General features: G+C 41.0%; 1 long non-coding RNA gene across 1 annotated transcript in view; it reads right to left on the reverse strand.

Moving 5' to 3' along the window:
* The window catches only part of LOC310912651, a 15630-nt gene extending 13575 nt beyond the window's left edge, over positions 1-2055 (reverse strand). Inside the window, exons 1-4 of the long non-coding RNA XR_014590695.1 lie at positions 1966-2055; positions 1732-1794; positions 1131-1238; positions 733-788 (exon numbers count right to left, since the gene is read on the reverse strand). This is a non-coding gene — a long non-coding RNA (uncharacterized lncRNA). The remainder of the gene's footprint in view (positions 1-732; positions 789-1130; positions 1239-1731; positions 1795-1965) is intronic.
* Between the last annotated feature and the right edge of the window lie 14202 nt (positions 2056-16257).

Here is a 16257-nt window from a genome sequence, read left to right on the forward strand (position 1 = left end):
GGTTTGATTTACTTGCACACAAGCAAAAGAAACTGTAACAAAAATAGTGCTTTTCTATTCCTTGTATTCCCCACAATACTCTGCCATCCTTTGGAAAGGTAAAGCATGTCATGAAGTCACTGTAGGTCTGCATTCAATAACTGATAGCAGGATAAAGCCTTGCTGTCTAGATGGATAGTACATGGCAGCACGGATAGAACTAAAGTCTCATTTCTCAGTTCATACCTAATTCAGAGAGGACTGTGCATCTTCCTGTCTTGCAGAAGAGACCAGGAAGCTGAGGAGGAGAATGACTCTCTGTATGCACTAACCCCTGCTCTGGTTTGGAGACACCAAGGACTTACTGTGATTCAGCTGGGAGGGCAACAAGAACTGCAGTATTAGACAAATTACTCACTGTTTGACATTTGGGTTCTTATTAAATGTTAGAGAATATTTAAAATTATGCAAATTAATATTTTCTTACAATGTATTTGGCTGTGTTCCTGGCCTGTATTATTTTTCTGTGTTGGATACCTACATCTCCAGCAGATATTCAGTCCTAAAAAGGGGTTGGCTTTTATTTTATTCTATTTATTTTTCTGCCATCTTATATTCTAAAGAGATGTAATGGATCAGCCCAGATATGTTTCATGTTGTGAGGAGAGGGAAGGAAATAGCCTGAAAATCGTTTACAGTTCAACACTGAGCTGATATTTGTGAAGATGAAAACCTACTCCACAGCATTTTTACCTTGTGATTTGGATTCCATGGGGTAACAATCAGCTTCAAAAAATCTCGTCATGATGCTGTTTTCAAAGTCAAATAAGGAGCGTCAGTGAGAACACACCACCCCCAAGTGGCTCCCCTCCAGCTTCATAACCCCAATTTATTTTTGACATTGCACCATAAGACTGAAATGATTAATCTATAATAGATTATCCCACAAATCTGCAACAGAAGAACAGAGGATATGATTTGCTCAGGATTTGGCACACTGGCAATGGCATGTCACAGCAAAAGGTTTAATGAATAACACACAACAGAAAAACAAACTGAGGAGAGGCTGGGTTATTGCAGAGGGACTTTAACATGGTGCAAGGGAACCCACCAACCCAACAGCTGCATTCACCACTCACCCCTTGACTTACCACTAATATTTGAGCAAATAATTTCCATTGGCTTTCAAGAAAGACTTGTCTAAGTGTAGATGTCCCTCACAGCCTGCTTTGAGCTTGCATTTCTTAAGTGCTAAGTACCTATAAAATAGAACCAGAGGTATTTACCCTACCTTTGCTGTTGTCCTATGGGGTCACATCATGATTTGTGCTATGGAACTGCAAAGTGCAGTTATTTGTGAAAAGTGTTGAATTCCTTGGGGAAACACAATGTAATGGCTGTACCATGCACTTGTACGACAGTGCTCACCTTAATTTCTGAGAGTAAAGAATGTTTGTGGAACCTCCTGCATAATTTACTGTACTGTGAAACATTTACCATGGATAAATTTCAGCCTATGCAATTCTGTTAAAAAGGGCAAGCATATTTTTTTCTGGGACATGGCTACCCTTCGCACCAAACTTAGAAGCCAAAAGCAATCATAAAAAAATCAGAGTAACATCCAAGTTCACAGGCACCATTTTCTGGTGACACTAAAAATGTATTTGCCAGTTAAAAAAAGTCATTGCCCTTGACTGTATTTTAAAAAACTGATTAGGAACACTGGAAACTTCCAAAAAAATTCTCTCTCACCTGTCTGACCTTGGACAAATGCAGAAGAGCAACCATCAACCAGGAGGGCAATCAAGCAGGACACTGAAAAATGGAGGACAGAGTAAAGCGTCATGGTACTGTTATTGCCATTCAGTGACACCTTCCTTCTGTAAAATCTCCAATTATCTTTTAACATATTTCCATATTTACTAAGTAACCTGGGATAAATACATTGCTCTAACCTTGATTTCTGCTATTTTCAGGGGGATTTACCTGCCAGTCTAGGCTGTCTTTTCTGGCATCAGAAGTTGAGCAAAGTTCTCCGTGTAGTAACAGGTTTTATTAGTCTGCAATGCCCCTTCCCTTGACCTCTTTGGACTTCTCTTTTGCTAGTGCTTCTGTCAATCCTTGGCTTTCTGTGTGGGGCCAGTGAAGGTCTCAGACTCGAGACACTTCAGCCAGAACCAAGACTATTAATTTATTTGCGTGCACCATCAAGCAGCAATCGTCTTCAAAATGTTGGCCAAAGGTGAAAGGGCAAGTCAGTGCTATCTCTCATGGAACTACACGAGCATGGTGGCAGCAAGGTAGGTCTGAAAAGGCTGTGGGGCCAGAGAACTGACCCATGAGCCAGCACTTTTGATAGACAGCTGTGACAGACAACATCAAAACACCTCTATGCTGTAATCTCCAGCCCATCAAAAGGAGATATAAATAGTTTCACATACCTGGGTTTTGTCCCAGAGGTGAGGTCTTTCTTTGGTTCTGTGGTATGTCTGGGTGATGGCAACTTTTCCCCTTTATTCTAATGGCTCAACAGATGAAGCTTGCCAGGGTAGTGCTGATACTATCCAACTTCTGCAGCAATGAACAACATAGCAGTGCACAACACAGGAAAGTAAAACAATATGGGAAAATAGGGATGCTGCTGCCACAAATCCTGGGAAGCTTGAATTTAAACCCCTCCTCCTTCCTCTGTTGAGGCCATGCTCCTCCCTAGAGGCATCAGAAATTGGGTCTTTCCCTCATGCTCACCCAAGGTCCAGGAAGGGGTTTAATTTCTCCCAGCTGGGAAGTGAGTTAAATATTGGAAATTATGCAGGATTTTTGACCTGGTTGACAGCAAAGGCAGCATTAACAGCTAAAATTTAGAGAGCAAAGCAGTACTTCAAACTTTTGGGGGGTTAATCCAAATGGTTCAGCTTGATCCAAATTTCTTTCCAGGCCATTTTATGAGCAAAAATGTTGTCTCCATCTCTACCTCTAGGCATTCCTGACCACAAGATGAGATTTCGCCTACAGACCAGAAATGGTGGGGTGTCCAAGAGCAGAGATTGCCACAGAGCTTGAATTCTACATATAATATGAAATATATACAAAATATATAGGGTTTCACATCTCCAGTGGAGAGTATCAAGGGCCTTAGCAGACATCGAGGGCTGAAAGCATCTGCACTGAAACAGGAGTCAGGGCAAGTCTAGGTCAGGGGTCTGGCTCAGAAAGTAGAGAGCAGCAGGGTTTCATGCCTGGCTGTAAAAAGATCTGAAATAACTCCCTGCCTCATGCCTTACTTCCCATCCATGGCATCCCATCCATGGAAAACCTGTTGTACATACGAGATGCTAAAACTCCTCTCATGCTTTGGGGTTATATAAATGCCATGAAAACCCACAGAAATGGACATGGAAAACCAGCATGCAGATCCTGGTCCCAGCCAGCCTGAGAGCCTGTGTCCTACTCTACCACTGTTTCTTCAAGCTCAGGGGTGCAGGTGAGTGACAACGTGTCACCCTCTGTAGCTGATGGCCCTGACCCTGAGTCCACAGGGGTCTTGGCAGTATGGCATAAAACCTAAACAAGCAGTCTTTGTTGTTGTTGTTGTAGCCAGTAATCACAGAACTAAAGCAGTTGGATGAACCATAATTTACTACCATGAACTCCTCTTGTCTGTGTTTTTCTAAAGGTAACCACTATGGATGCTGAGATGGCTGCACTTTGGACAAAACAAATGCTGTAACAGGATGTAGCTGTAACAAACTTGTCAAAGCTCGTAAACAAACAGTCATCCATTTAATCACTAATTATTAATCCAATTCTGATCTTCAGTTACACAAAATGAACTCTTTAAAAAAAGTGATACTTGTTAGTCTAAAGCAATTTAAAAACATGTGTCCAAAAGTAATGCATTGGTTTACTGTGGAACAATCCATCTGTTATTACAAGAAAATTAGGACAGGAAAAATAAACCTTATCCCATGAAATCAGCCATATGAGAGAAGATTCCTTTTGAAATTGCCCCCGCCTGAAATCCTAACTGGAGTGCTGAAGGAGGCAGATGAGCATTAATGAGCAGGACTGCAGCCTGCACCATATTCCTGCCCCTCTAAAGCAGCAGAATTACAAAATGGATGGGCATGAAAGAAATTACAGATTTGCTACAGTTATCTGCTACTTAGTGCTTAAAAATTTAGTTTATGGAGCCTCTCAATCTGTGTATGGAAATGAGTCAACAGCAGAAGCACTTTTGACCTCCTTGAAGATTTTTAGCATCATCTCAACTCTTCTTAAAACCTTTCCCAGCTAATAATATTGTATTCTTGGGTTTTAGTTGGTGTTTTTTTTTTTTTTTTTTTTTTTTTTTTTTGGTTTGTTTTTTTTTTTTTTTTTTTTTAATCAAAACTGTATATATTTCAAATTTGTCAAATGACTGGACAAAGCAGTGTTAAAAATTCAACTGCACTAATTACTAGCTGAGCAGCATAAAAACCTCTGAATAAATGTCAGTCTAGGAGATAAGCTCTTATCTTAATCTAATGACTCCACAGACTTAATTTGTCAGGCCAGCCTAGTTGATGAAAAACAGGTTTCTATTCTCCAGTGTTAGCAGCCACATCTTTCCAAATCTTTGAAGTTGGATAGTAATACCATCAGTGTCATCCTGCAAAAATCTTGTGACCAAGCCAATTCCATCGCTATTGTCCTGTTAGACTAATTAAAGTTGTTTTACCCCCATCGGTGTGCAAAAGGAGAAAATGAAGGCAATTTATTTTTAGATTTGTTATATTCTGGGATAATCATTTTTGCTTCCCACTGCCCACAATGATGTAATAATATTCGCAGCTCTCTCTGAGTATCAGAAAGCCAGGCTTTTTAGCAGGGCTCCACAGACAGCACAGTGCTATCCCAGGACAATTCCTGCAGTGCAGAAAAAGCACACAAGTATGTGTGTGTGGTTTATTTGTGTACAGAAGAGTAATTTTGAGCTCAGGCAATGAATTTGATCTTAAGAGATGATTTTTGGTTTTTGAAGTTCTCCCCTAAAGGAGCATTTGACATATTTAGAACTAAATGCACCAAATGTTCATAGTGTTTAGACAAAGTAGATTAACAAATAGAAAAGAAGAAATTGTCTGCAGCCAGTGTTTCCAGTCCCCCAGTCTTCAAGTATCTCTTCTGATGGGAACCTGATAAGGCCTTTGTACACAGTGCCCTGTTTCAAAGGATACCATTAAGCATGGTACTCTTTATCCCAACCCCAAAACTTAGAGGGGTTTGATGAGTTAGGAGATGAACTTTATTCTGATGATACCCAGGAAGATGACAGAGTAACAAAAATGTGATGAAAATAATAGTGTTAAGTGAGGTAAATCCAAGAGGCCAGTCCTGCTCTGGACTCTGTTGGCAGTGACATTATTAACTTTATCAACATTAGATAGATATATCAAGATATTTACCTGCTCTGATGTATCTGGTTTTATAGCAGTGCAAATCCACAGACTTCAGAAGCATTTCACATCATACAGCCAGGAAAAGGGAATGGAGAGCTAGCCGCCTTTCTCTAGTATTACAAAACCCCTGATGCCCTGAGCTGATTGGTCTGAAGCCCAAGTTACATCCTGAACTGGCAGGAGTGCAGGGTCAGAAGCAGCTCTGTGTGGGTGCACCACAGGTCATTCTGGGATTTGTTTTGGAATGCTTTAGAAGCATTTCACTGCTTGGTTGGGAACACCCTCTTAGATAACACAGATTTAATCAATTAGATCAGAAATGTCCATCCTCTTGGGTGACAACACTGCCTATTTGCAAATTTAGTCTAAGTAGAACTGCAAGGGGACCACATGTGCTGGCATATCGACAAAAGTATTCAGGAGCTGGTCCATGTCCATTTTCATTTCAAAGGCTCATGTGTGAGCATGGATGGTCAGTTTAGCGTCTGAGTCATGCTGGCTGTGATGTGAGTTGGGTGCCAATCCTGTAGCAGCCAAAGCCTGTGAGCCCATGCATGCAGGCCACGTTGTCTAGATGGGCTTCTTCACCTGCAGATCCTCAGCAGGGAGGACATAGAGGCTAAGAAGGGTGGGAAGCTTCACAAGATGCAAAAACCTTTAAATCAGAAACTGTAATTACCCCAACTATTTGGGTTCTGCACCTGATGTATGCAATGGCATCTTCTAACATCCTTCTAACTCATCATCACTAAGTCATCACTGGGAGTTGAGACAAGGGTTTTTGAAAATCCCAGAGCCTGAAGCATATTTAAGCACTTCTCCCTATTGCTTCCTTGGATCAAGACAACTCTTTGAAAGCACTTGGCTGCAGTCAGTATCTAGCTGATCTTCTGAACAATAATAAAATTTTGGTGCATGATCTGCAAGCATGAGGCCTCATCTGACCAAGGTTGAATTTATATCCATTGATTTCATCATAGAAGTGATGGTTTGACCCAATCCCCTCAAATTACCTTGTGCCCACATCACTGCAGAAAATGGATGCCAGGGGAGAAGGAGAAGAACCCAGGGCACTGCCCTAAAATCTCCATCTTGTCCCCCAGTCAGCTCCATTCTAAAAATCCAAAACTTTCTACCCGGTGTTAGCTATACTACTATCTGTAACGCATATGTGACTTGTAATTCTTCTCTGTGTTGGAGGTTTTTATCATGGACTGAAATGAAGCCTGTGTCTTCCTGGGCTCTGTACAGGCAACCCCCCCTGCACAGACCCCAGACTTTCTTTCTTGGGTCCCAGGCCTCTTTACCGAGGACCCAGAGGGATGCCCTGGACTCTGACAATGGTTCACTCTGAATATGCCAAATTCATTTATGTTAGGGCTATGGCTTGGAATAGCACTTTTTTAGTAAGAATTAATGGCTCCTCAGTTCTCCTGCTCTGAGTCACAGTTTAAATCTAGAGGCCATTCCCAGCACAGTTGAAACAGAAAATGAACACATTGAAGTGAAATTTCCAAAGTGACATTTGAACCCCTTCTCTCTGATGAAATCCCACCTATTGATCCAGTCAAATGCCTGTGGACTCCACAGGTCCATGCTGCAAAATCTTCTTGACCTGCTTATTACCACAATTCTTCAGGTGCACTGTGACTGTCGTTCAGTAGAGGATAGGTGCCAGCTAATCAAGTTGAAAAAATGAAAACTCCCATAGATTAAATCCTAGCCCTGGTGAAAGATATGGCAAAAATCCCATGGAAACCAGTGACTACTTGCATCTTAAGACATTATCTCAAGTCTAAATTGCCATTGGAACACTGACTCCCTGATTTATGCAATGAGTTTAACTTGGAATTAACAAATGTATTGCCCTTTCCTCAGCAGCTGGAGCAGTGAAGGGGCTGGCTCACATTGGAGCCACTCTCTAGGGCTGATGTTGTGGGATCCAGCTGGCTTGGGTCAGGCTGCCCATGCTTCAGGAGTCTTTGTGGTTTCATGACTCCCATTGCTCCCTCTATACTCTCCAACACTTGCTCCTGTCACCCCACTACAAAAAAGCTTACCTGCTCTGGCCTGCAAAGGAGCCCTGCTATTTTTGGACTGCAGCCTATAAGAACAACTTCGGGTGCTAATGAAAAATGAACCATTCTGAAAGAACAAAACTGGGTCCTTTATGGAAAAATATTGTGACTCCCAATCCAAGGGCTGTGGATCCAGATCAATTTTCCTAGCAAAGAGGAATAACTCTAATCTAAACATAAAAAGGGGTCTGTCATGGTGAGATACAAAAATGTAGGGGTAGCTGCCAGGTTTGAGATTGGTCTTGATGAAGTATTAGTGCCGACAAGCCAATAATGAGCTAAGACCCATGGTGAGGCTGCAACAAGCTGGGGCCACTTGGCTTGACTAAATGAAGTCCAAATGCTGGCACCACTGCTGGAGGCAGGACAAGCAGAGTCAGAAGGAGCAGGATTTCTTTCTTGATTTGCAATAAGAGTATCACAGTTCACACACCTTGTGTGTGAGTGCAGGGCAGTCTGTGCCATGTTAATACCTTTGATGCAGCATTCCTAAAAGGAAGTGTTTGTCAATTTTGCTAAAAGTGTTTGAGTACAACAGCCTTAATTCAATGTGTCAGATAAGAGAAAATTATGTTGTCTTCTATTTATGACTTATCACTTTTATTTTAGCACTAGAGATATTGGGAGAGAAAACCAACTCTTCAGTTTGTGTTTTGCTTTTCTTTTTTTTTTTAATCCATCTAAGCCTTGCCAGGCGAATCCATAACACTTATATACCATTGCCATACCTGCTGCAGAATAAGTGGGAAGACACATTTGAAATGCACTGAGAGGGTATTTTTGATAAGTCACACGTTATGTGACTTAAGGGAAAGGTATAGAATTGAAGATAGGCAAGAAGTGGAGACACTCTTGATGGGTACATGATGCACATGCTATTGCACAGGTCAAGGAGAGCCACACCCAAGGCAGCACTACTGATGCCTTGTATTTCTTGTGGCCTTTGGGCACAGTCAGGATTCTTGAGCTGAGATTGGAAAAAGGATGACTCTGGACCCTCAAGCGACTAACAGACCCATAAAAAACTAAAAAAATCCAAACTTCTAAATAATAAAGAAAAGGCCAGAATTCAAGCTGTTTGTACCAAGGTAAAAGATCATCTCTGGAATTTGCGTGCTTAAGTGTCTTTGTTTAGGATCCTGCCCCAAATGTCTTTGATGGCCTGGGTCAGTATAGGTGGAGCATTGTCCCATACCTAGAGGCTGGTTAGCAAATCTCCACTAACAGTAAAACAAAGAGAACTGGCTTGGTAATTCTACCACCTGACCATGACTGTTCTTGAGATGAGGCCAAAGCAGGTAGAAAGCTGGGTTAATCTTGATTGTTCCAAAACACACTACACTACCATTTAGAACGGCTGCCGAAATGTTTGGGTGAGGTTCTTGCTTTTATAGCAGTGCAGTGCTATACAAAGAATGAACAGCTTTGTAGAGATTGGCTTCCCTCAAGTGGGATGCTCTCTCCTCTTTCACAGAGGTCACTGGTGTGGCCAGACTTTGACTGACGTGTACAGTTTTGGGCACTGCAATATCAAAGGATATAAAACTATTAGAGATCATCCAAAGGACAGCTATGAAGATGGTGAAGTGTCTGGAGGGAAAGTCATATAAAAAGCAGCTGAGGTCAGCCTGGGCAGGAGAAGACTGAGGAAAGACCTCACTGCAGTTATAGCTTCCTTGTGAGGAGAAGAGGAGGGGCAGACACTGATCTCTGCTCTGTGGTGACAGTGACAGGACCTGAGAGAATGGCCTCAAGTCGTTTCATGAGAGGAGAAGTCTCTTTACCAGAGGGTGACTGGGTGGCAGGGCACTGGAGCACCTCCCCAGGGCAGTGGTCACAGCACCAGCCTGACAGAGTTCAAGAAGTGTTTGGGTAACATTCTCAGGCTCACAGTGTGAATCTCAGGAATGTCCTGTGCAGAGTCAGGAGCTGGACTTGATGATCCTTTCAACCCAGCACATTCTGTGATTCTGGAACTGGTAAGTGCACACTGATGATTTGCCACTTCTGTTTTAAAGGGAATCTCCAGCCACCCTCAAGTGCCAGTAACAATTTCCCCTGTTACGGGCTCAGTTTCCCTACACTCTTTGGGAGAAGAGGCAGATAATAAAGGGAGCAGTAGGGCTACACTGATTCTTGGGACTGACAGTAAAGGTACCCAGTTAATAGACTGAGCAAGGGGACTCAGATTTGCTTGCAGAATCCCATGTGAATTGCACTATTCTTCCAATCAAAGTGATTGTGAGAAATTCTGATTTTCAATTCTTTTTTTTTTTTTTTTTTTTTTGCATATGAGAAAGAGGATGCCTTTGTGCAATGACTATTTAAAAATACTTCAAAAGAACTTGAATCAGTCCATGGCTGCACTATATACAAATTAAAATAATTGATTTTTTTGGCAGCCTTTTAAGAGATCTATAAATTAAAGGGATTTCTGATACATTTTGGGGGACTTTATTTCATGCCGGCTTTCAGAGTGCCCTCCCTCCCAGAGCAGAAAGTCAGCCACAAAACCAGACAGAGCCTCTCATTTACTCTGCTCTCCTGACTCAGGAGTCAGTGGGTCTCTTCAGGTGTGACCACAGTTGGGCATGGTGGGTCCTGGACTCCGGCCAGCTCTGCACCCTTCCCTTTCATTTCTGCTTTGAGAACTTTACATCAAGAAATAGAAACTGCCCTAAACCCATCCCTCTGGGGAGCTAGCTTCTCTCCTTTTCTCCATTAGTAGAAACTGATTCCCTCACCCAGTTTATGTTGCACCTGGGCTGTCCCCATTCTGTGCTCTGATGGCAATGGGTTCAGTTCTATCTGTGATGACCTAAAAATAGCACTCAATTAACATTGCATTTCAAGAATTGGAAAATTTCCCAGAAGTCCATTCTTTTTTTCTTTTTCTGTTTCATTACATTTTACAGTAATAATACACAAGCCTGTAGAAAACATGACGGGTAATGAAAAAATGTAATTAATATAAGCAGTGTAAAGCATTTTTTTTCCCTCTGTTGTCCTTGCAGAAAATTACTGCTTTAAACTGAGCAGGATGTGAAAATGCATAAAGCAAACAGTAATATGCTGTGGTTTGTAAATATCTTATGCAAAATAGTTAAATCAACTGCTGTTTATTTTTCTTACTTTGTGTCACAAGTTCTTACTTTTTTTTGTTCATTACTTTTTTCATTTGTTCTCTTAGGGGGGCTTGCTCTCTTTCATCCTAAGAAAGGCACTGACTTAAATATTTTTTTTTCTGCTACAGCTAATTCTTCTCACCATCTCCTCCTGTTTGCTGGCTCTGAAATTAAACATACTCTTGCAAAAGTGTAGTGAGCCAGATCCTCACTATACTGAGGATCTGGCTCTCATTGTTTTGAGCTAAAAAAAAAAAAACCAAAAAACAAACAAACAAAAAAAAAAGCACTCTCTTAGCCTACAAACAAACAACTAATTATCCCAAATCCTGCAACAGCTTTATGACTAGCTAGCATTCCTGACTGTTACTGTAGAATTCTGCACTGTTTTAACAAGACTGCCTGGTCACAGTTTGGGAATGGGCTGTGAGCAGTACGCACACATTAACTAGTATGGCACAGTATATGCCATCTCTCCTTGGAATATTTCTCTCTGGCTATCTGTAGCACTTGTAATACCCAGCAATATCTGAAGGTCACAGCAGAGTTTCTGAGCTGAAATACAAAACAGCATTCCAAACACATCTTCTGTGGCCAGACAAGAAACTGCTTATGGTTTATTTTCCCTCCCCCCTCTGCACAGCTGACATCCAGCATTAGTTATTGTTTATTTTTGTCTTGTTCCTGGTTCTAAAGGTTTCCCTTATGGCCCTGGTTTATGTGAACTTTCAGATATCACTTGGGGCTTTTCTGCCTCGTCCCCTCTGATGTAGCTGGTTGCCCTGTGAAGGTAGGTTTCCCCAGCTGAAGATCTGTTCCTCTCTCCTGTGGCATTCTGTGCAGCCATTTGGAGTCCCAGATGTAGGAAATGAAATAATCCACGCTCATACAGTCATGAAAGTGCCCATCTGGCACACAGGAACATCACGCATTGGAAGCACACAAGCGTGAGCTCACTTTTGTTATGGCATTTCATAAACAGAGATGCAGTGAGCCAGCAAGTCAGGTCCTTTGGATAATAACAATCGTCTCCATCACACGTTGTGTTTAAAAAATAGGGAAAGGAAAAAAATCAAGACAAACTAGAAAAATTTGCTCTGAGGAGAAATTTCTACTTATAAACGTTTTTTTCCCAGTGGCCTGCTGTACTTACACCTCTCTGGCTCTCTCCACTCTCTATGTAGATTTAAGACAATGGTGACAGTTGAAATGTAGCCAGTTAACTCTTAGTTAGCTCTGAAATCACCTCTTCCTCACTGTTCAGTTAAAGGAAGAAAATATTAGATCATACTTACAAAACTGAGTCCTATAAAAACAAATTGCATGTTACTGCTTTCTTATCACTACATAAAATTCACAGAAACAGTCTAATAAATGACCTCACCACTCAATTTTGAAGTATACAAATTAAAGACAGCAACAGATAAGCCAAGAGAGATTAATGTACAGCGTGTGCGCCTGTATGTGTGTGTTTGCATGCCTCTTTGAGGATATACCCATATGCTGTTGACATTCAACCTCTGGAATTATAATTAGGCGAAAAAGCAGATGTGTAAATTCATCTTGCTGGGCAGTATATATATGTTGCACTAGTCCCTGATTAATTCAGTACTTGAATACTTGAACACATTTACTCTAAGACAAAAGGTTTCCGTTGGGATATGTTGGCTAATAAAGGGATAGAATATGATGAAACAATGAACATCCTAAAATGATGGACTAAGTTCAATACCAGTAAGTAAAAACCAAGATTATTTATATTATTTTAGCTCTGCAAAGTAATTGAAAAAAGACATCCTAGGCATTTTGCTGGATGTCATTGCATGCTGTAAAGAAATCTTGGGATGTAATAAACTTCTCAAAATCCCCACCATTAGTTCTGCTGACAGTGCTGGATCTTCAGAGGGATTGCTGCTCAAAGTGGTGAGATTTTTAAGGTCAGGAAAGAGCAAAAAGAGGTGTCAGGTCTCCGAAACTATTGCTGAAAAACTATGCCCATTCCAAAGTGGGGGTGTGGGCCTGCCAGGGGCAGAGGCCTGCCACTCCACGGTTTATGAATATTATAAATTATGGATAATACTAAAAGAAAATAGTACCTGAATTTTACATGACCCAGTTTTGTATTGTATTTGGCAAACAATAGCTGGTCCAGTATATTTTAAATACTAAGTTAGGAAAACAATGAGATGTTTGTAAATATGATAGACCATTTCAATATACTGCTTCTCATTTGAAAAGTCATTTGTGCAAGAAATAATTATTGACCCATAATATGTAAATGATTGAAATACAGAAATTAATATTTGGGTCAACTCATATATTTTTCAACCATGAAATGAAAAGCTCAGTATTCACATTCCAATTCATACATGAAAGCATTACAGCACTATTACTTGGCTATTGTATTAATTTATTATTGTCTTAGTTAATGACATACAGAGTTATATCTCTACTTTCAAATGAGGAGAAGGCATTGTATGCCACAGTAATGTTTCAGCCCAGGATGCTTCCTATTCTGAACTCTTTAATGGTGACAATAAGCCAAATTCACAGCTGATATGGCAAATAAAGGGCAATGCTAGCACAAGGGAGGTCTTGGCCCTAGTGTACCTTAAAGGTTGCACAGGGAGGACTGGCTCCTGCATTGCAGCTCGTCTGCTCTGCCTGGGTTTGATTCTCATCTCCTTCACTTGAATTTTACTCAGTGTCATGTTCCTTATTCACTACAATTAATTCACAAATATAAACAGCACAGGATCAGTGCATTTAGTGCTGTGAGGTAGTCCTTATTCTAAGGGTTCTGTTTCTGCTTCCTCCTCCTTGTCCCTGAGTCATGGGGAGTCTGTGGGAGTGTGGGGTTTGTAACTGCACTGTGGGAGTGCTCGTTCTTCCTGAGGGAGCTGCAACAAGCCCCTCAGCCCAAGGTGACTTTCATTCAGTAATTCATTCAGCGCTCATGAAACATGCCAGGTTGTGACTCCAGAGATTTGGGTGCTCTCTGTCTCCCCAGAAGGAGTGTCCAAGACCCAGAGCAGCAGGTCAACCTCTGTCCCTGCAGCGGCAAGAAGGCAGCCCCTGAGCCTGTGATGAGGTACTTCCCCAGCCACTCAGAGCAAAGGTGCCTCAATAAGGTTGTCAGTAAGGGCCAACCTGTGCAAGTTAGACCTGCAATATATTTGGCTCTTGGACTATTATCCATTACATTTCAAATGCAGTGGCTACCAAGCTTAGCTGGATTGAGTCTGACTTAAGGTCAACCATCCAAATAATTCATTAGTATCCTATAAACTGTGTGCTCCATCCTCATGGCTTTTTATGCAAAAGTAAACAATGCCTCATTCTTTGTGCCATCAGGTATTGTATCACTTGATGGGTCTATCTCCTTAAAGAGATGCATAATTTAAATACAAATAAATGTATGAGTGAAATCCATGTAGAATGATATTCATGACAGACAAAATGAATGAAGAGATAGGCAAAACAATTTAGATAATACCCAAAAGCAAAGCGTCACAGCTAAATCAGGATTAACCCATGAAGCATGATGTTTCATGAAATGACTTTGGTATAGTCTAAAATAACAATGACTCAAATGAATTAAGAAGGGCAACATTGCATCAAGTTTGCTCCAGTGTTCAAACGTGTTACACAGATACTGGATCATTGCAGGAAAGAGCCTGACTTTTTTTTTTTAGTTATAATTATATATAATTATATTTGCACATATTTTACAGCAAAAACATTTTTTTAAAATTTATTTTGCATAAAACTATTTTATATTCTAGATAGAAATTATTTTAAGCAGCTTTAAAAAGGCAATAGACCCAGCTTCACATGGCTTGGGGGATAAGGTAAAGAAAATCACAATCTAAGGGCATGTTTGGGTGGTGAAGAACAAATGTGGTACCCCAAGCATTACATAAAATCACGGTGAAGATGAAGCAACAGAGGTGGTGGTGCTCAGTGATGTAGCCATTGACCTCATGATGTGATTTAGAAACTCCCCACACTGGCCAGCTCTATAGGAGGGGCAACATCCTCCTGGTCCTGCCCAATTAATCATCCTCTGGTTTTCATAGTGTGGTGCAAAAGGCAGACCCAGATGACTAATTCTGGCAATAGATGCTCTGCTTGTCAACAAGACTTCCCTTTGATAGAAGCGTGATTTGGTTTTAATTTTCTTTCAGCCCATTCATTTATTTGAGGCTAATGGCTGACATGAATCATAGCGTTAGAAGGGAGAAGCACAATTTGTACCAGCAGCCTAAAAGGGATGGCATGTCCACCAGGGATGGCAGGAGCACAGGGTGCAGTTTCTCGATGCTTTGGACACACAACAAGAGGATTGGCAGAGCGACTCCTCCAAACACAGTGTCCTGCCCTGCCCATAGGGAGGGCACCATCAGCTGAGAGCACAGCCAAGGTGTAAGCAGAAAGTGGTGCTATTTTGCAATGGATTCAGTGAGAGTCTCAAACTGACAAGGTGATGATTACTGTGGCCCCAACCAAGTGCAGTCTTTGTTTAACTTTACTAGTATGAGTAAGCTAATTGGCGTCACTGGGCTTGTGTGCTTAAAGTTCTGGCTGTGTTAAAACCCTTGGTGGGCCAGCGAGCACTGGGTGTTTAGCACCTCGCTGGGCGCAGCTCTGGGACAGGTCTTGCCCTGACCTTCTGCACAGTGAGTGTGCTCAGCCCGTGGTTGCACCACCCCACTCTCTCCACAGCCCCACAAGGCTGGGCATTGTCTAAATCACAAAACATGTTGCACTGAGGGAGACAAAACTAACAACAACATTAACAGGAATCAGTCCAGCTGACTCTGTAAGAAGCTTCAGAGTTTCAAAATTAATCTTGAATTTACCTCTAACCTTGAAAACAAAACTAATTGCAGAATGTAAGACTCCCTGAACATGTTAGGAAACTTGATAGGAATACCTGGGAAAAAACACACACACTTTAGATAAACCCCCCATTTTAATTGTATCAATTCTGCCAATTAATGATAATGGAAGAGCAGCCCAATTAGCTAAATAGCTAATAGTTTTATCAAGCAGAGGCTGGCAATTTAAAGCAAACAAATTCATTCTAATTTTATCCCCTTGCACACCAAGATGTTTAAAGGATAATGGGGGATCCAATAAAGGATATTGCTCAAATAGAGCTACATTTAAATCACCTAATGGCTTTAAGAGTTTTACCCCAATTAACAAAGAAGAAACATGAACATCATTCAGTGACTTCCAGCATAATCTTCATTAAAGAAAATCTTCATTAAAAAAATAACATATCCTCCAACTAAGGGCAAAATGGAAAACATCACTGACTTTTCCCTTAAAAACAGTGACTTCTCCCCAAACAAAGGCTCCTCTGTAATAGCAAAAGTATCAGAGAAAAAAGACTCTCATGTCTAAGCCTCAGTATATAAATCATCTTCAAACTGTGGTCATTAGTTTTAACATAACAGTGGATTTGAATAAAGGAGATTGACCTATCTAACATATTTAAGACCAAATCCTACTGTTACCTAAATCTGAAATAAGTTAAGGCTATTGAAGAGAATCAAAAGCCTTTTCAAAACCAATAGCCAGAACAAATTCCCCATGATCATAATTTTGAGGATAAAAAATCCATTA

This window comes from Zosterops lateralis (genome assembly GCF_965231275.1).
Source record: "Zosterops lateralis genome assembly, chromosome: 9".
Taxonomy (NCBI): Eukaryota; Metazoa; Chordata; class Aves; order Passeriformes; family Zosteropidae; genus Zosterops; species Zosterops lateralis.